This window comes from Symphalangus syndactylus, chromosome 2 (genome assembly GCF_028878055.3).
Source record: "Symphalangus syndactylus isolate Jambi chromosome 2, NHGRI_mSymSyn1-v2.1_pri, whole genome shotgun sequence".
Lineage (NCBI taxonomy): Eukaryota > Metazoa > Chordata > Mammalia > Primates > Hylobatidae > Symphalangus > Symphalangus syndactylus.
Genome location: NC_072424.2, coordinates 13,506,496 through 13,527,561, shown reverse-complemented (window position 1 = coordinate 13,527,561; position 21,066 = coordinate 13,506,496). Strand labels below are relative to the sequence as shown.

Below are 21,066 nucleotides of genomic sequence, written 5' to 3'. Positions count from 1 at the left end.
GGAGCTCTTAAAGAAAATATTTTCAAAGTTGAAACGTTGGCCTAACTATTGTTCTTAACATAGTAACATGGTGTTTGATCTGATCTACAATTGTGTTAATTATATATATAGCTCATACATATAAATATATATGAGAATGTATGTTAAGTTTTGCAGGCAAAAGACTTGCAATTTAAACTCAATTTATTGAATAAGTAATGTTGCTCTGGGCAGACGAGAATTGTCGAAAATCTCTACACTATAGGAATGGCTATGAGAATAAAATATGCCAATAAAATATGTTGTTGGAGAGGGGAATCTATAAGATACAGCATTATTGTTTGCTGGCCATAGTGAAGCTAAACACACATTCTTGACCATATTTATGCAAAGAGAAAGCCAGAACACCATGAATAGTTTTACTAAATGAAGTGCCATTCAATTTTTAAAAATCTGATTAAACTCTGAATAATGGTCCTCCTGTTGAACCTGAGGTATCCAACTGCTAAATGCCCTTTGGCAGTAGTATAGGTTTTCTCTAATAGATAACTTTTAAATTTACAGCTTTTAAAGAGTTGCTGTCATTTTTGATCTTTCAAATTCTTTCTTTTCCTCACAAAATTTTAAGTATGAAAACTACAAGGTAAAGTCCCACTGGGAAAAAAAGCTCTTTAGCTAGAAAAATTTCCCATGCTCACGGGGTTTTAACAAATGGCTGGCTTATTTTGGCTATTTGGTTATTTTTATAGTACAAAAAGAAAGAAATACACATATTCTGTTTAGAACTTAGTTCCAGGTGATTCTCCTAAGCAGTATTTTTTTCCATAGCTGTAATTTATCCTCGGCCTGAAGATAGGTAAGGCTTATTTACAGAAATAAGGCTTATTAGGAAAGGCTTATTTCTAATTTACAGAAAAGGCAGCCATAAGAAGGTTGGATTTTCCCAAGACTAGAGCCAAGAAGTCGTGGAGGAGAGCAAGAGGCAAGGTCTTCATGACTTTTCATCGCGTGTCTATCTACGTACGCACACATGTACCATGCAGAGAGCAATGAGAAATATACATATACATCCATATATGTGGATAGCCCCAGCAAAGGCAGGGGTAAAAATCGGACACTGTAAAACATAAATTTAAAAAATCGAACCATCACAAAGCACCTAGAGCTTTGTCTTCCCTGGTGTTTTACGAAGAGCTTCAAAGTCCCTAAGAAAAAGTAAAGCAGCATCTAGGTTATACGTAGATCACTTAGGATACGTGAGACCTGGGGGTTAACTTAAAACTCTGGCGCATCTGTCGCAGAGAAGAGGCAAAGCGCGCGTCCAGACACCGCCGAGGACGCCCTCCAGGCCGCCATCAGCCCGCGCCCCCGAGCGCCACGCACCCCGCGGCGGTCCGGCACCCTCAAAACCGCAGTTGGCCGCGGAAAGGAAAGGGCACGGGGCCGACGCGCGCCGCCGACTCACAATCGGGGCCGCGCGCCGGCTGACGTCACCCTGTTTCGACCCGCCCCCTGAGCCCGGAAAGAGGCGGTCGCTCATTGGCTGCACCGCGGCGGCCTTGGGGCCAATGACAGGGCGGCGTGCGGCGGGGTCCTGCCTTGACGTTGTGCCGCTCGCCGCGGGGTTTATTTGGCTACGGGTCCCTCGGCCGCCGCCATTAGGGGTCCGCAGCGCCCGTGGCCGCCTCCCACACCTCACTGCCCCCGCCCCCCGGGGCTCCCCAGCCTCCGCGCCTCCTCTCCGCCCCTCTCCCCCGGCCTCCGGCAGCCGGGAGCAGCGCGCGGACCCTCGGAGACCATGTCCTGACTGAGGGGAGAGGGCGGAGGCGGCAGCAGCGGAGCGGGCGGCGGCGCGGAGGGAGGCGGAGAGGGGCCGGGCTCGACTCGTCGCCGCGGGCTGCGCGGGGAGTCGCCGCCGCCGCCGCTGCCGCCGCCGCCGCCAAGCGCCCGTCGGACGGGGAGGAGGAGCAGGAGCTGGAGGAGGAGCCGCCGCCGCCCCCAGGTAACCGGGCCCCGGGGGGCGCCCCACCGCGGCCTGCCTGGCCCCTCGCTCCTAGGCGGCGCCCAGGTTGCCGGGCCTCCCGGGCTGTCCGCCCGCCTGGCGCCCCAGGGGCGTCCGCGTCGCAGGCGCAGGGAGGGCAGGGGCCCGGGCCGCCGCTGTCGGCGCTTCCATCTTGGGCGCTCCGGGTGCGGGGACGGCCCGGGGGCTGTGGGAGGGCGGGTCCGCCCAGCTTGTTTACCGACCGCCGGCCGCCCGTGGCTGGACGCGGTGCCGGTCCCACCGCCGCTCTTCCGCTAGATTTCCCCACAACTTCTTTTCCTGCCGGAGACGGGTCGGCGAGTGGGGTTTCGCTCCCACTCCGCAATAGGCCGTAAACATTTGGGTCCATCGCCACAAGTTGGTTCTGGTATCTCCAAACTTGTATTTCAGTCCCTCGGCCGCTTGCTTTCCACCTCCTGCGGTGGCCTCCAGTTGCCATTTCTAGGAAAATAAAGGTGGGGGACGACGAGGCGGGTGGGGAGGAGGAGCTGGAGCTAGTGGAAAGATTTCGTCTACCCCTCCTGCTCGCAGTAACGTGTGTTCAGTGCAAGGATGTGTTTTTTCTCTGCTGTGGTTTGGTGCGGGTCATTTCACAGACAAAAGAACTGTAGTGAATGCTGGCATTAAGCGCAAGGGACAGGCAGTTTAGGTTAAGCCTGGAAGTTTGAACCGGTCCATTATCTTTGAGATACGCTGGTGTTTTAAAACTCTTGCTGAGAATTTTGTATTTCAGTCAGTTGATTACTCTTTTCTGTAACTCCGTAGACTGTCGATTTAAGCGCCGCCCCATCTTACCAGTATTTTGGTTTCACCGTGTTTCTGATGATGTTAATAAATCTAATGTGCAAAAATACCGTTTTAGGAACACAATTGGAGATAATTTTTTGTTATTGTTTTTGAGACGGAGTTTCGCCCTTGTTACCCAGGCTGGAGTGCAGTGGCGCTATCTCGGCTAACCGCAACCTCCGCCTCCCAGGTTCAAGCGATTCTCCTGCCTCTGCCTCCCGAGTAGTTGGGACTACAGGCATGCGCCACCACGCCCGGCTAATTTTGTATTTTTAGTAGAGATGGGGTTTCTCCATGTTGGTCAGGCTGGTCTCGAACTCCTGACTTCAGGTGATCTGCCCGTCTCGGCCTCCCAAAGTCCTGGATTATAGGCGTGTGCCACCGCGCTTGGCCTGAGAGAAATCTTTAATTCTGGGACCTATTATGTAATGAGTGGTTTCTTTACCTGTGTTTTAACTAAAACATCGTTAACTTCTTTATCACTTGTGCAGCATCCAGCAGTACCCCTGTTTTGGTCAAACATGGATGACTCAGTGTACAAACCATAAGCCAGGGGAAACCATAAGGAATTTTGATTTTGGCTTGTGCCAAGGCTCTTGGGAAAGTCATCTGAACTATGGGAGAAATAAAGCTGGATCTTGTCTCCTTGTTATTATTTTGAATTAAATGAGGTAGTTCTAAAAAAATTTAGAATCCTCTTGACTTTTGGCTCTAAAGATAGGCAGTCTATGCTAAAATTTCATAACATTGTTTTTATTGGGCTGTTGGGGGTTTACGAGATAGGACAGTAATGACACATTTTGCTTTTTTGAGGAGGATGTTATTTGAATGTCATGAGGGATTTTATTTCTGTTACTGTTTCAATACCTTTTATTAATGCCTCAGAGCATTGGGACACCCATTTATTTACTCTTGAAATGTGCTTGGGTATGATGAACTCATTCATGGTAATATATTTTAAGCTCATGGCCTTGATCCGTGTCTGTACACTGATAGGGGTTATGGCATGTCACATTTTTTTTTTTTTTTTTGAGATGGAGTCTCGCTCTGTCGCCCAGGCTGGAGTGCAGTGGCGCAATCTCGGCTTACTGCAAGCTCCGCCTCCCGGTTCACGCCATTCTCCTGCCTCAGCCTCTCCGAGTAGCTGGGACTACAGGCGCCCGCCACCACGCCCGGCTAATTTTTTGTATTTTTAGTAGAGACGGGGGTTTCACCGTGGTCTCGATCTCCTGACCTCGTGATCCGCCCGCCTCGGCCTCCCAAAGTGCTGGGATTACAAGCGTGAGCCACTGCGCCCGGCCCGGCATGTCACATTTAAAGTCTGAGGATTAACATAGTTTTGGAACTCATGATCTAGTACCATATATGAGGCAGATTGCTTCATATGTGCAGTTGATACAGTGAGAGATTGTCCATGTGCTTTATAATAAATGTAAACTTTAAATGTGAATTACAAAAGTAGACCACTGGCCGGGCCGGTGGCTCATGCCTATAATCCCAGCACTTTGGAAGGTTGAGGCGGGAGGATCGCCTGAGGTCAGTAGTTCGAGACCAGCCTGGCCAACATGGTGAAACCCTGTCTCTACTAAAAATACAAGAAAATTAGCCGGGCATGGTGGCGTGTGCCTGTAGTCCCAGCTACTCTGGAGGCAGAGGCAAGAGAATCTCTTGAACCCCGGAGGCGGAGGTTGCTGTGAGCCGAGATCCAGCCACTGCACTCCAGCCTGGGCAACGGAGCGGGACTCCATTTCAAAACAAAACAAAAGTAGACCACTATTAATTTGGTTCAGGTTTTTCTTTTTTCCTCTCCTCCTCCTTTTTTTTTTTTTTTTTTTTTTTTGAGATGGAGTCTCGCTCTGTCGCCCAGGCTGAAGTGCAGTGATGCGATTTCCGCTCACTGCAAGCTCCGCCTCCCGAGTTCACGCCATTCTCCTGCCTCATCCTCCTGAGTAGCTGGGACTACAGGCGCCTGCCACCACGCCCAGCTAATTTTTTGTATTTTTATTAGAGACGGGGTTTCACCGTGTTAGCCAGGATGGTCTCAATCTCCTGACTTTGTGATCCGCCCGCCTCGGCCTCCCAAAGTGCTGGAATTACAGGCGTGAGCCACCGTGCCCGCCCCCCCCCCCTTTTTTTTTTTTTTCTGAGACCTAGTCTCATCACTCTGTTGCCCAGGCTGGAGTGCCGTGGCGTGATCTCGGTTCACTACAACCTCCGCCTCCCGGGTTCAAGCGATTCTTCTGCCTCAGTCTCTCGAGTAGCTGCTGGGATTACAGGCGCGTGCCACCATGCCCGGCTAATTTTTGTATTTTTAGAGACAGGGTTTCACCATGTTGGCTAGGCTGGTCTCGAACTCCTGACCTCAGATGATCATCTGCCTGCCTCGGCCTCCCAGAGGCTAGGATTACAGGCGTGAGCCACCACACTCGGCCTGATTTGGTTCAGTTTTATTATTTGGGCATTGCTGTTTGCCTCTTCCTTTCCAATAATAATCTCTTGTGTCTGGGCTTTGAATACTTATCCTCTCATTGATTTGGTATTCGATTTGGAATATTTGTGCTCCACTTATGCTTTGGGTAAATACTTGCACATTTGAACACTCTTACCTCCTCACATCACAACATAAAGACTTACAGAAAACTCCTTTATACAGGCAAAATAAAGTTCAAGCTTCTTGGTGTGGTGTTCAAGTTTCTCTGTAGTCTGGCACTGATCCATTCTTCAGTCCTAACTCTAATTTATTTGTGAATCCCCAACTCTAGCCACACTAACTTGCTTGTTGTTCCTATGAAGTCCCTCCTCTTACCTTTCTTTATGCCATTCTTTCTGTTTGAAATCCTCTTCTGCTTGTATTCATGGAGACAATGTTCTGGGCCAAGAGAGGTCCTGTCTCTAGAGAAGCCTTTTTGACTACTTTAACCCAAGGGATCTATTCAGTCTTCTCTTGTGTGAGACTTTCTTTTCTTAGAATATGCTAGCCTTGATTTCAGTTTATCTTTTTATGTTTCTATTTTGCTTCCCAACTAGTTTTTTAAGACTTCTGCCAAATGGGTATAACTCTATGCCCTGTATCTATCTGTGGAGACCATATATTCAGCACTGAAAATATGAATACATGGTCTGACAAAGTATTTTTGGTTATAGAGGTATTCTAGGATATGCAGTTTGTACTGTAGTTAAGTATTGGTGTTTCTGGGACTTTATGATTTATGAGAAAAATACTTGAAATTATGGCTGTCTCTTTAAAAATTTGGTTGGTATGTTTCTATCTATTATCAGCATACTTCTTTGCCCTGTAGAGGATGTTCAGCATTTTGATAGTGTTTGTGTTATATTATTAAAATAAAAATTAAATATCATGTTTCTCTGGTTTACTTCAGATTTGGGTCTGGGGCAGTTACTTGGGTCTTGGATGCTAAGTTTGGTCGTTCCATATTGTATGGAGGTAACATTTAGCATCATGGGAAGGAGAAAATAATCTGTAGCCTCAGTTTGTATTTTTAGCCTCAGATGTTGGCAGCGTGTGTCACTGATGATAAGGCAGATGAGACAGGAGAATATGTGATTCACTACTGCTACCTGTCACAGTCTTGGATGAAAAATAAGCTGGTCCACGGAACTTTTGTATACCAAGGATAATACATGTAATTATGTAGTACATAGGTGAATGCTGATGCATTTGGAAAATAGGTGTGTGTGTTTCTCTTGTGTTGTATGAGTAGGAGATATGGTGTTTTATGGGTACACAGTCTCTTGGCACTAAACCATCTTGACTTACCTACTGCATCTATGTGGAAACCTGCCCTCTTTCTCCAGTTCAATAAAATATTTTTCCCCTTGAAATTCATTTTTAGAAAGTGTATAAAAACTATTTCTTTTCAAGTGTCAGAAACCTTTTAGCATCATTGAAGTTAAAATGACTGTTCATAAACTTTTCAGAAATAGTAGGCATTTTTTTTTTTTTTTTTTTTTTTGAGACGGAGTCTTTCTTTGTCCCCCAGGCTGGAGTGCAGTGGCGCGATCTCGGCTCACTGCAAGCTCCGCCTCCCGGGTTCACGCCATTCTCCTGCCTCAGCCTCCCGAGTAGCTGGGACTACAGGCGCCCGCCAACACGCCCGGCTAATTTTTTGTATTTTTAGTAGAGACGGGGTTTCACCGTGTTAGCCAGGATGGTCTCGATCTCCTGACCTCGTGATCCGCCCGCCTCGGCCTCCCAAAGTGCTGGGATTACAGGCTTGAGCCACCGCGCCCGGCCAATAGTAGGCATTTTTACTTAGGCTACTAGATTTGTAAAAGGTATTTTCATAGAATTATACCAGTGATTTCACTACCCGAAAAATCTGGATCCATAATCATTCTTTTTTTGGAAGGGTGGTATTTTGGTTAATTCCATGAAGTTTTTGACAGGAGCGTAAGTTTGAATTTTAAAATGGGGGTTGGCCAGGTAAATTGAATATAAAGATTTTTTTTTTTCTGCTGTCTAGTGAATTAAATTAAAAAAAAAAAAATTTTTTTTTTGAGACAGGGTCTTGCTCTGTCTCCCAGGCCGCAGTGCAGTGCAGATCATGGCTCACCAAACTGTCCTCCCACCTTAGCCTCCCAAGTAGCTGGAACTACAGGTGTGTACCATTGTGCCTGGCTTTTTAAAAAATTTTTTTGTAGAGACAAGGTCTCCCTATATTGCCCCCAGGCTGGTCTTGAATTCCTGGGCTCAACCAATCCTCTTGCCTTGGCCTCCCAAAGTGCTGGGATTATAGGCATGAACCCCTGAGCCCAGATTTTATGTATGTATATATATATTATTTTTAATAGGGTCTCACTCTGTTGCCCAGGCTGGAGTGTATGGCATGATCACAACTCACTGCAGCCTTGACTTCCCAGGCTCAAGCTATCCTCTCACTTCAGCCTCCCCAGTAGCTGAGACTATAGATGTATGCCCCCATGCCTGGCTAATTTTTTTTTTTTTTTTTTTTTTTAGGACAGAGTCTCTCTCTGTCGCCTAGGCTGGAGTACAATGGCACGATCTCGGCTCACTGCAACCTCCACCACCTGGCTTGAAGCAATTCTCCTGCCTCAGCCTTCTGAGTAGCTGGGATTACAGGCACATGCCACCATGCCCGGCTAATTTTTTTGTATCTTTTAGTAGAGATGGGGTTTCACCGTGTTGGCCCGGCTGGTCTCGAACTGACCTCGTGATCTGCCTGCCTCGGCCTCCCAAAGTGCTGGGATTACAGGCTTGAGCCACTATGCCCGGCCTTGCCTGGCTAATTTTTGTATTTAGCTGTGGTGAGCCACTGCACCTGTCCCTAAATTTTTTAGTAATGAAAAAAATAAACTACTACCTGGGCGTGGTGGCATGTGGCTGTAGTCCCAGCTACTTGGGAGGCTCAAGTGGGAGGATCGCTTGATCCCAGGAATTCGAGTCCAGCCTGGGTGTATTAGTTTGTTTTCACATTGCTATAAAGAACTACCAGCCGGGCGCAGTGGCTCACTCCTGTGATCCCAGCACATTAGGAGGCCTAGGTGGGTAGATCACAAGGTCAGGAGTTCAAGACCATCCTGGCTAACATGGTGAAACCTTGTCTCTACTAAAAACACAAAAATTGGCTGGACTTGGTGGCACGCGCCTGTAGTCTCAGCTACTCGGGAGGCTGAGGCAGGAGAATTGCTTGAACCCAGGAGGCAGAGGTTGCAGTGAGCCGAGCTACATTCCAGCCTGGGCAACAGAGCGAGACTCTGTCTCAAAAACAAACAAAAAAAAACTAGCTGAGGCCAGGCACTGTGGCTCACACCTGTAATCCCAGCACTTTGGGATGCCAAGGCAGGTGGATCACAAGATCAGGAGTTGGAGACCAACCTGGCCAACACGGTGAAACCGTGTCTCTACTAAAAATTCAAAAAAATTAGCTGGGCGTGGTGGTGCGCACCTGTAATCCCAGCTACTTGGGAGGCTGAGGCAGGAGAATCTTGAACCCAGGAGGTGGAGGTTGCAGTGAGCCGAGATCGTGCCACTGCACTCCAGCCTGCCTCAGAAGAAAAAAAAAACTACCTGAGATTGGTAATTTATAAAGAAAAGAGGCTTAATTGACTCACAGTTTCTCATGACTGGGGAGGCTTCATGAAACTTATGGTAGAAGGCTAAGAGAAAACAAGCACCTTCTTCACAAGGCAGGAGAGAGAGAGTGAGCGAGGGAAGTGCCACGCTTTTAAACTATCAGATCTCCTGAGAACTCACTCAGTATCTCAAGAACAGCATAGGGGAAACCGCCCCCATGATCCAGTCACTTCCCACCAGGTCCCTCCCTCGACACATGGGGATTACAATTGGCGATGAGATTTGGGTGGGGACACCGAGCCAAACCGTATAACTGGGCAACATAGCAAGACCCTATCTCTTACAAAAAAAAGAATTTTCGTTATTTTTATTGTTCATATATTGAGGGCAAACTGTCCCTCTCACTCCTGAACTAACACACCACAGTTTTGGTTTTTCATCCTTTGTCAAGTCAATTTTTAATGTGGGTGGTCTCTTTCTTTTTTTTTTTTTTTTTTGAGATGGGGTCTTGGTACGTTACTCAGGCTGGTGTCAAACTCCTGAGTTCAAGTGATCCGCCTGCCTTGGCCTCCCAAAGTGCTGGGACTGCAGGCTTGAGCCTCCGCGCCTGGCCATAATGTGGGTGGTTTTAATTCATATAAATAAAAAATATTTGAATGCATGATATTAATTGGAATCAGTTGCATATCTTTCCAGTTTTTTCTAAAAAAAAAAAAAAAACAGCTTCATTGAGGTATATTTCATATACCATAAAATTCACCCCTTTAAAGTATACAATTCAGTAGTTTTTAGTATACTTACAGAGTTGTACAGCCATTACCAACCACTATATAATCCTAGAACATTTTGCATGACCCCAAAAAGAAACTCTGTACTCAATTTCCCCCTTGCCTCAGCTCCTGGTACCACTAATCTACTTTGTCTCTCTAGATTTGCCTATTCTGGATGTGTCATAAATGGAATTGTACAATATATGACCGTTTATGTGGCTTTTTTCACTTATAATATTTTCAAGGTTTATGTTGTGGCATGTGTCAGTACTTCATTCCTTTTTATGGCTGACTAATATTTCATTGTATAAACAGCATTTTGTTTATCCATTCATTGATTGATGGGCATTTAGATTTTTTCCACTTTTTGGCTACTATGCTGCTGTGAACATTTGTGTACAAGTTTTTGTTCGGATGTAAGTTTTTAGTTCTCTTGGATATACCTACAGATGGAATTGCTGGATCGTATGCTAATTATATTTAACCTTTGAGGAATTTCCTGCCTGTTTTCCAAAGTAGTTGCATCATTTTACTTTTTTTTTTTTTTTTGAGACCGAGTCTTACTTTGTCTGCCCAGGCTGGAGTGCAGTGGCGTGATCTCGGCTCACTGCAACCTCCGCCTCCCGGATTCAGGTGATTCTCATGTCTCAGCTTCCTGAGTAGCTGGGACTACAGGCACGCACCACCATGCCTGGTTAATTTTTATATTTTTAAGTTGTATTTTTTTAGTAGAGACGAGGTTTCATTATGTTGACCAGGCTGGTCTCAAACTCCTGACCTCAAGTGATCCACCCGCCTCGGCCTCCCAAAGTGCTGGGATTACAGGCGTGAGCCACCGCTCCCTGCCCGTTTTACATTTCTGCCAGAAATATATGTTCCATTTCTCTACATCCTAATCAACACTTGTTATTGTGTGTTTTTTTTTTTTAATTGTCATTCTAGTGGAATGGCATCTCCTGGTTTTTATTTGCATTTCCCTAATGACTAATGATGTTGAGCATCTTTTCATGTGCTTCTTGGCCATTTGCATATCTTGTTTAGAGAGGTGTTTATTTCAGTGTTTTGCCCATTTTTCATTTGGGTTGTCTTTTTGTTGGTGATTTTTTGCAAGAGTTCTTTATGTATTCTGGATACAATTCCCTTCCTATATTTGCAAATACTTTCTTCTGTCTGTGGGTTGTCTTTTCACCTTCTTTATGGTGTTCTTTGAAGCACAAAAGTTTTTAATTTGATGAAGTCTAGTTATCTATGTTTTCTTTTGTCACTTGTGCTTTTGCCTAACCCAGGGTCATGACAATTTATGTTTTCTTCTAAGAGTTTCTTAGTTTTAGCTGTCAAATTTAGGTCTCTGATCGTTTTGAGTCGAGCTTTGTGTATAATTTGAGTCAGAGGTCCAACTCAGTTTTTTTGCATGTGGCTGTCTAGTTGTCCCTGCATCATTTGTTGAAATACACTTAGTTTTAGCAGTGCACAGTCACGCGTTGCTTAAATGTTCTGAGCAATGCATTGTTAGGTGATTTTGTCATTGTGCGAACATCGTAGAGTCTACTTAGACAAAACCTAGATAGCATAGCCTACTACACAGTAGGCCATGGGTTATAGCCTGTTGTTCCTAGGCCATAAACGCTGTATATAGCATGTTACTGTATTGAATACTGTGGTGTTTTTCTAACACAAAGATAAATATTCATGAGTGTAAACATAAACATAGAAAAAGCACAGTAGAAATATGGTGTAAAAGACAAAAAATGGTACACCTATATAGGGCACTTACCATGAATGGAGCTTGCAAAACTGGAAGTTGCTCTGGGTGAGTCAGTGAGTGAGTGATGAATGAATGTCAAGGACATTACTATACACCACTGTAGACTTTATAGACAGTGAACACTTTGGCGACACTGAATTTATTTAAAAAATTTTCTTCAAAAATAAATTAATCTTAGCTTATTGTAACTTTTTAACTTTATAAATTTTTAATTTTTAAAAAAACTTTAGACTTTTGTAGTAACACTTAAAGCACAAACACATTGTGTAGCTGCACAAAAATATTTTGTTTCTTTAGATCCTTACCTTATAAGCTTTTTTTATTAAAAACTAGGACACACATTAGCTTAGGCCTACACAGGGTCAGGATCATCAGTATCACTGTCTTCCACCTGTACGTCTTGTCCCACTGGAAGGTCTTTGGGGGCAATAACATGCGTAGAGCTATCATCTATGATAACAGTGCCTTCTAGAATACCTCCTGAAGGACCTGCCTAGGGCTTCTTTACGGTAGACTTTTTTTTTTTTCTAAAGTAAGTAGGAGTAACATTGTAAAATAACAATAAAAAGTATAGTAAACAAACTGGTAACATACTTATTATCATGATGAGGTATTACGTACTGTATATAATTTTACGTGCTACACATAGCTAGACTGCCAGCACAGTAGGTTTGTTTACACCAGCATCACTACAAACGTGAGTAATGAATGTGTTGTGCCATGACATTATGATGGCTTTGACGTCACAAGGCAAATTTTCCAGCTTTGTTATATAATCTTATAGGACCACTGTCACATATACAGTCTGTCTTTGATTGACACATGGTTATGCAGGCCATCACTGTAATTATTCTCAACTGTAAGTTGATTTATTGCAAGGCAGGATTCCCTGGATATATGAAGAAATTATCCCTATTCTGCAGCAGAAGGAAAGGATCTTAGTGTTGCACAGTAAAAGTTGGAACAATACACTTGTGAGTGGAATTCTGAAGACATCACTTCTGTGATTTTTATTTTATTTTATTTTATTTTTTTTTGAGACAGAGTCTCACTCTGTTGCCCAGGCTGGAGTGCAGTGGCGCGATCTCGGCTCACTGCAAGCTCCGCCTCCTGGGTTCACGCCATTCTCCTGCCTCAGCCTCTCCGAGTAGCTGGGACTACAGGCGCCCGCCACCACGCCCGGCTAATTTTTTTTATATTTTTAGTAGAGACGGGGTTTCACCGTGGTCTCGATCTCCTGACCTCGTGATCCGCCTGCCTCGGCCTCCCAAAGTGACTTCTGTGATTTTTAAACCACTGCTAAATCCTTTCCTCTTTTGTTTGTAGTGGGTAATTAACTTCACTTTTTGGTATTTAATGGAGCTAAAGTTTATTTTTAAACAGGAACTAGTTCAGTTTTCCGAACTAAATAAACTTTTTGTGGAATACTATCTTTTGATGCCAGCAGAATATTAAGTTTCTTTTTATTGACTAAATGATTAATAAGCAATGGTTACGTGCAGATACTGTTTAGGGACATAATGAGTTTTTCACAGTTGAGTGTTAGAAACAAATCATAATCCAGTAAACTAAGAACTATTTTAGAAGTTTGTTTTGAAGTGGTAAAGAAGGGATTAAAGGCCTGGCACGGTGGGTCATTCCTGTAATCCCAGCACTTTGGGAGGCTGAGGTGGGCAGATCACTTGAGGCCAGGAGTTGGAGACCAGCCTTGACCAACATGGCGAAACCCCATCTCCACCAAAAACACAAAAATTAGCTGGGCGTGGTGGCATATGCCCATAATCCCAGCTTCCTGGGAGGCTGAGGCATGAGAATTGCTTGAACCTGGGAGATGGAGGTTGCAGTGAGCTGAGATCGCATCACTGCACTCCAGCCTGGGTGATAGAGCAAGACTGTCTCAAAAAAAGAAAAAAATAAAAGGACTAAGTTTATTCAGTAGCATGAGATTGGGATTGGTCAGGATGGGCTTTACCGAGGTGGGAACATTTGAGCTGGTCCTTGAAGAGGAGTACCCGATTTCTAGGTATATAAAACTGGGTAAGAAGGGGAATAGGAGTAGGCAAGCATCCTGTGACGAGTGAAGGCGTGGAGACATGAAAATTATATGTGATCTTTAGGGACTAGCAGAGGCTACCATATAGCCAAAGCATGCGGATGAGGTTGGAAAGGCACTCTTAGCATTTGATCCTCACCTTCCCCTGGGGCTGGGAATTAGAAGGGAGGAGTGATCTCCTTAAGTGTGGATCATCTTTACAGATGTGGCGAGCCATTACCCACCCCTCCCCAACTGTGCAACTGTGAGTGTGTATTGGGAAGATATGTCAGGGATATTTGTGGTATATATTAGAAGTGTTGAAGGCATATAGAAATTATTTTAGTACTTTTTTTTTTTATTATTGGGCACCTGCTATGTGATTTGAAGTTGCTTAGGATTTTCTAAAAGATTACATAAAATACTGTTGAAAAGATGATTGCATACAAAACATATAATCTGTTCAATGTTAAGTGTGTTAGAAAGCACGTATACTAGATGTTGGGATACATCTGTGAACAAGACAAAGTCTTTGCTAATTGTGTTCTATTTACTCTCTAGTGTGGAGAGACAAATGCAGAAAGAAATGTCAGATAGTGATAGGTGCTGTGCAGAAAATTCAAGTACGGTGATGTGATGGAGAATGCCTGAGTGGTCAGAGAAAATCTTTGGGAGGTGACATTTAAACTGAGATCTCAATGACAAGAATGACATGTGGAAAATCTGGGGAAATAACATTCTAGGCAGAGGAGATTTCTAATACAAAGCCCCTAAAGGGAGAATGATCTTGACTTGTAAAAGGAACAGAAAGTCACTTTATGTAAAAATTTGTAAGTAAGGCTGGGGAGTTTTAATTTTATTCTGTGTAAGGATAGTGGATAGAGTGGAAGTGCTAGATCACTTAGTCTCTGCAGTAATCCAAGTGACAAATAATGGTGGCTTGGAATAGGGGTATAGCAGGGGAGTCTGGAGTGAAGCAAACTTTTGGGGACTTGTTTAGGAGGTAGTATCAGTGGTAGCTAGCTAGTCTGTTTTATAACCTGATAATCTTGGGCAATGTGTTTATAATCATGGAAGGTTGTGGTGCATTAGCGAGAGGGCACTGGAATCAGAACTGGGGTTCACTTCCTAGCCTTGTGACCCTGGACGAGATGTTTCACCTCTCCTGAAGGCACAGATTTTTTTTGTGTGTGACAGAGTCTCACTGTGTTGCCCAGGCTGGAGTGCAGTGGCGAGATCTCGGCTCACTGCAACCTCTGCCTCCAATATTCAAGCAATTCTCCTGCCTCAGCCTCCTGAGTAGCTGGGATTACAGGTGCGCACCACCACAACTGGCTAATTTTTTTTTGGTCTTTTTAGTAAAGACGGGGTTTCACCATGTTGGTCAGGTTGGTCTGGATCTCCTGACCTTGTGATCCACCCACCTCTGTCTCCCAAAGTGCTGGGATTACAGGTGTGAGCCACTGCACCCGGCTGACACAGATTCTTATTCATAAAAACGGAGGCCAGGTGCCGTGGCTCATGCCTGTAATCCCAGCACTTTGGGAGGCCGAGGCAGGTGGATCATGAGGTCAGGAGTTCGAGACCAGCCTGGCCAACATAGTGAAACCCTGTCTCTATCAAAAATACAAAAATTAGCTGGGTGTGATGGCACACGCCTGTAGTCTCAGCTACTTAAGAGGCTGAGGCAGGAGAATCACCTGAACCCGGGAGGTGGAGGTTGCAGTGAGGTGAGATCTGCTGTCGCGCTCCAGCCTGGGCAACAGAGCGAGACTCTGTCTCCAAAAAAAAAAAAAAAAAAAAGGATATATGGGGTACTTTAAGAGGGAAGGTACCTGAGGATTCAATGAAGTTAGTGTTCTTTACCTAAAGCTCCGTACAAAACTTAAGTTGATGTTACGTCAAGCTGGCAGGTGTTCGTGATGTTAATTATAGGACTTGGGTTTTGAAGTGATCAGTTTTAGCCCTCCACTTAAAGATAGGTAAGCCTTTATGGTCACCATTTTTTCAGATGAGAGGCTTGGGTTCTAAGGATTTGGCTAGTATTTCAGATGTAAGAGAGGGAGAGGGACTCAGACTCAAATTTTGGAAGTGCAGTACATTTCCTTCCTTCCTTTCCTTCTGTCTTTCTTTCATGGATTCTCGCTCTGTCGCCCAGGCTGGAGTGCAGTGGTGCAACCTTGGCTCACTGCAGCCTCCTCCCCCTGGGTTCAAGCAATTCTCCTGCCTCAGCCTCCCGAGTAGCTGGGATTATAGGTACCCACCACCATGTCCAACTAATTTTTGTATTTTTAGTAGAGACGGGGTTTCACCATGTTGGCCAGGCTGGTCTCAAACTCCTGACCTTAGGTGATCCACCTGCTTTGGCCTCCCAGAGTGCTGGGATTACAGGCGTGAGCAACCATACCCGACCTGGTACATTTTCTTTTTCTTTTTTTTTTCAGACGGAGTCTGGCTCTGTCGCCCAGGCTGGAGTGCAGTGGTGCAATCTCGGCTCACTGCAAGCTCCGCCTCCCGGGTTCACGCCATTCTCCTGCCTCAGCCTCTCTGAGTAGCTGGGACTACAGGCGTCTGCCACCACGCCCGGCTAATTTTTTGTATTTTTAGTAGAGACGGTTTCACCGTGGTCTCGATCTCTTGACCTCGTGATCCGCCCGCCTTGGCCTCCCAAAGTGCTGGGATTACAAGCGTGAGCCACCGCGCCCGGCCTACATTTTCATATATGTGAGAGAACTAGGTATAAATATCAAGAGATGAAAATGGTTTTTCCATAGTAAAGTACATTTCTATGCTTTAGTGAAAGATAATAAATTATTAAAGGGAAATATTATAGGATATTCTTGACGTATATATTTGGAAGAGTAGCTGAGAAGATACTTAAAAGATTAATCATGGCTATGTGCATTGGCTCATGCCTGTAAACCCAGCACTTTGGAAGGCTGAGTCGAGAAGATTGAGGCCTGGAGTTCAAGATTAGCCTGGACAATGTATGAGACCTTGTCTCTAATACAAATTTAAAAAATAGCTTGGTGTAATGATGTGCGCCTGTAGTCCCAGCTACTCTGGAGGCTGAGGTGGGAGGATCACTTGAGTCTGGGAGGTTGAGGTTGCAGTGAGCCATGATCATGCCACTGCACTCTAGCTTAGGCCACAGAGTAAGACCCTCTCTGTTAAAAACCAAAAATCAATTAGTCATGAAGGGGTTTTTATGCCCTCTTAAGGATATAAATATATTTTTTGGAGACAAGATTTTGCTTTTTCACTTGGCTGTAGTGCAGTGGTGGGATCATAGCTCACTGCAGGATTGACCTTCCGGGCTCAAGTGATCCTCTCACCTCAGCCTAGCTGGGACTACAGGCGTGTGCCACCATACCTGGCTAACTTTATAACAATTTTTTGTAGAGATGGGGTCTCACTATGTTGCCCAGGCTGATCTTGAACTCCTAGGCCTCCCAAGATGCTAGGATTACAGCAGTGGTTCCTATCGCTCCAGCCATGTGTCCTTTTAAATACTCTCCATTATTATTATTTTTTGAGACAGAGTCTTGCTCTGTTGCCCAGGCTGGAGTGCAGTAGTGTGGTCTCGGCTCACTGCAGCCTCTGCCTCCCAGGTTCAAGTGATTCTCCTGCCTCAGCCTCCCCAGTAGCTGGGATTACAGGTGCCCACCATGACTCCCGGCTAACTTTTGTATTTTTGGTATAGACAAGGTTTCACCATGTTGACCAGGCTGGTCTTGAACTCCTGATCTCAGGTGATCCGCCCACCTCAGCCTCCCAAAATGCTGGGATTACAGGTGTTGAGCCTAAAAATACTTTATTTTTTAGAGCAGTGTTAAGTTCACAACAAAATTGAGCAGAAAATACAGAGAGTTCCCATACACCTGCTGCCCCTGTGTTTCCCCCACTGTCTACATCCTTCCCCAGAGTGGTGTATTTGTTAACAATTAATGAACAAACATTGACACATAATCACCCAAAGTACATAATTTACATTAGGATTCACTCTGTAGATTCTATGAGCTTTGACAAATTTATAATGAAAAGTATCTATCATAATAGCACACAGTGATTTCACTGCTCTAAAACTCCTCCCTGCTGTTTGTATTCATCCCTTCCCTCTAACTCCTGCAACCCCTCGATCTTTTTACTGTCTTCATGTTTTGCCTTTTCTAGAATGTCATATAGTTGGAATCATACATTATGTAACTGTTTCAGGTTGTCTTTCACTTGGTAATACGCATTTAAGGTTCATCTATGTCTTTCTGTGGCTTTATAGCCCATTTGTTTTTAGAGCTGTATAATATTCCATTGTCTGGATGTACCACAGTTTATCCATTCACCTACTGAAGGACATCTTAGTTCTTTCCAACTTGTTGCAATTAGAAAAAAATTCCCACACTATACGGGTGTAAGGATTTTTTTTTTTTTTTTTTTTTTTGAGATGGAGTCTCACTCCGTGGCCCAGGCTGGAGTGCAGTGGCACATTCTTGGCTCACTGCAACCTCCACCTCCTGGGTTCAAGCGATTCCTGTGCTTCAGCCTCCCAAGTAGCTGGAACTACAGGTACCCGCCAGCACACCTGGCTAATTTTTTGTAATTTTAGTAGAGATGGGGTTTTACCGTGTTGGCCGGGCTGGTCTTGAACTCCTGACCTCAAGTAATCCACCCACCTCGGCCTCCCAGAGTGCTGGGATTACAGGTATGATTTTGAATTCCCACCAACAATGAATGAGAGTTCCTGTTGCTCCACATTCTTGACAGCATTTGTTAGTGTCAGTGTTTTGGATTTTAGCCATTCTAGTAAGTATGTGGTGGTATCTCATTGTTTTAATTTGTAATTACCTAATGATATATGGTGTATTTTTGTATTTTTAGTAGAGACAGGGTTTCACCATGTTGGCCAGGCTGGTCTTGAACTCCTGACCTCAGGTGATCAGCCCACCTTGGCCTCCCAAAGTGCTGGGATTATAGGCGCGAGCCACCCCCCCACGTTTGAAAAGATGTTCAACGTCTTTTCATATGCTCATTTACCACCTATATATATTCTTTGGTGAGGTGTCTGTTCAGATCTTTTGCCCATTTTTCAGTTGAGTGGTTTTCTTATTGAGTTTTAAGAGTTCTTTGTATATTTTGGATAATAGTCACTTATCTTTTGCAAATTTTTTTTCTGGTTTTTGATATTCTCATTCTCTTGACAGTGTCTTTCACAGAGCAGAAGTTTTAAATATCAGTGAAGTCCAGCTTAATCAGTTTTCTTTCTTTTTTTTTTTTTTTTTTTGAGATGGAATTTTGCTCTTGTTGCCCAGGCTGGAGAGCAATGGCACGATCTCGGCTCACTGCAACCTCCGCCTCCCAGGTTCAAGCGATTCTCCTGCCTCAGCCTCCTGGGTAGCTGGGGTTACAGGCATGCGCCACTACGCCCAGCTAATTTTTTCTTATTTTTAATAGAGACAGGGTTTCACCGTGTTGGTCAGGCTGGTCTCAAACTCCTGACCTTGTGATCTGCCTGCCTCAGCCTCCCAGAGTGCTGGGATTACAGGCGTGGGCCACCGCGCCTGGCTGACAGAAATTAAATTCTGAATGAAGTAGCATGTTTATGGTTCTTGCAAAAGTTGTTTTATTATTATTTAAATGCTGGATTGATGTGTATTTTTGGAGTTAATTGTTCCATTTCCATACATGTTTAAGAAAACTGTGGTCTTTCATCCAATTAGATTGCAGGTTCTCTGAGCACAGGGACAGTGTTTTGTCTAGTTATATCTCTCCATATTTCTGAGTGCATGGCAAACCTTTGGTAAGTGTTGTCGTAGATTGTTACATTAGTTTTGTTTGGGATTGTGATTTAAGGTACATGATTGACCTGGGATGTCTCAAACCGTGTAAAGCAACTATGCTCTAAGATAGGTTCTGCTGAAGCTCAAGACATACCTGTATTACTCCTCCTCACTTTCTTGTTACGACTGAGGAATGGAAGTGTTCAGATAGAGTTAAGTAGGTAAAGAGCTAGAAATCCTCCTGAGATGACAAGGTGAACAGAAAGAGCATTAATATTGTTTCATGCTAGATTTGACACAATGTAAGTTAACTTTTTGTCTTTAAGATCTTCTTTCATTCTAGTCAGTGGATTGCTAATTGTCTAGTGGTTTAAAAGAAAAGACATTAGAGTTGTAACTTTTATTACAGTTTTTTCTAATGTAGCCTTGACAGATTAAAATGTAACATTTAAATTTGTTACATTTTGAAGACTTAGGTTTGGTTGGAATGAAGTGAGTTGTAGTTGTAGAGGGTAATCACCTCAGTTAATTAAGGCATAGTGCTGATAAGGCCAAGGTCACCCTGGCAGGTGTTATTTAATTTTACTTTGTCCAACTTATCCACACATTTCTGGAAGTGTACAGTATGTTTAGTTCACATCTACTCATTTGATAGATGCCATAGATAATAGTGACCTCTTTTTATAGGAATGCCAGCTCATTTTTGACATCTAATTATTGATTATTTACATACAATTTCACACTAATTTAGGACTTTTAGAAGATACTTAATGATTGCAAAAGTTTTGTACGTGTCTTTGTCATAGCAAGATTTGAGTAGTTAACTAGCTTATGGGTTGCCACAGTGCCAAGTCTGTTGTAGGATGGTAGACTTTCAGAGCTGTGATGAAAGGAACAAACATTTATTGAACAATTTTGTGGCTCTTAGTAGTCTAATCCCTTTAATTTGTAGATGGGAAAACTGAGGCTCCGAAATAGGAAATTCTGATTAGGAATTGAGTTTTGGACATGTTAAGTGTGAGAAACTTGTTAAACCTTCAAACTGAGATGTCACGTGGCAGCTGGTTTTACAAATCTTGAGTTAGGGGAGAGATCCAACTTGGAGATACAAATTTTTAAATTATCACGAAATAGATGATATCTAAAGCCCAGGGATTGACTAAGATCCCCAAAGTAGTTAGAGGTTAGAGAGAAGAGGACCAAAGCTTGGGGCACTTGGCTCTTTAATTCAGAAAGATAAGGAAGCCAACAAAGAAGCTTGAGGAAGAAAAGCTACTGAGATTGGAGGAAAACCAGGAGAATGTCTTGGAAGCCATGTGAAAACAGTATGTTTAATTGTGCATTATAGAACCGGAGAGCTTCAGACTAAGCCATTTAACAAATGATTTAGCGATTGTTGTATTTTGCCTGAGAGTTCATTTTATTTCAAATGCCGAAGTTGCAGAGGCAAAAGTGTTTAATAATTTCGTGGATTCAATTACATGTTACATATTTTTTAATGGGGCTAGAATGTGAAGGTGCTGAAGTCACGGCTTGCTGTGTAATATTCTAGATATTTGTTGATGTAGTTCTATACTTAAGTATGGACCTAACTGGTGTGTTATGAAATGAGAGAAAAACAGATGTAATAGGTTTTGCCCAGTTTATAATCTGGTCAGGGATACAGGAAGACATAACAAGTGTATCAAACATGAATCTTAGTCCGAAAACTCAGATAGAAAGAAGGTACCACATTTGCTTTCTTTAAATTAACTTGATTTGAATTCTACTTCTTTGGCAGGAAATTCAACCTCAGTCATCCTTGCGGCCCCCTCTCCTCATGTTATTGGAAGGCCTGGTGTCATATGGTTCAGATTTTGCCTGC

General features: G+C 43.8%; 1 protein-coding gene across 3 annotated transcripts in view; it reads left to right on the top strand.

The window, feature by feature from the left end:
* The first annotated feature begins 1,593 nt into the window (after positions 1–1,593).
* ZRANB1 (zinc finger RANBP2-type containing 1) overlaps positions 1,594–21,066 on the top strand; it is a 70,467-nt gene continuing 50,994 nt past the window's right edge. For 2 of the 3 annotated variants that reach the window (XM_055246086.2, XM_063616969.1), the window contains exon 1: positions 1,594–1,981. The gene's annotated coding sequence lies outside the window, so the exon portion shown is untranslated. The remainder of the gene's footprint in view (positions 1,982–21,066) is intronic. The other variant, XM_063616980.1, reaches the window with a different exon arrangement.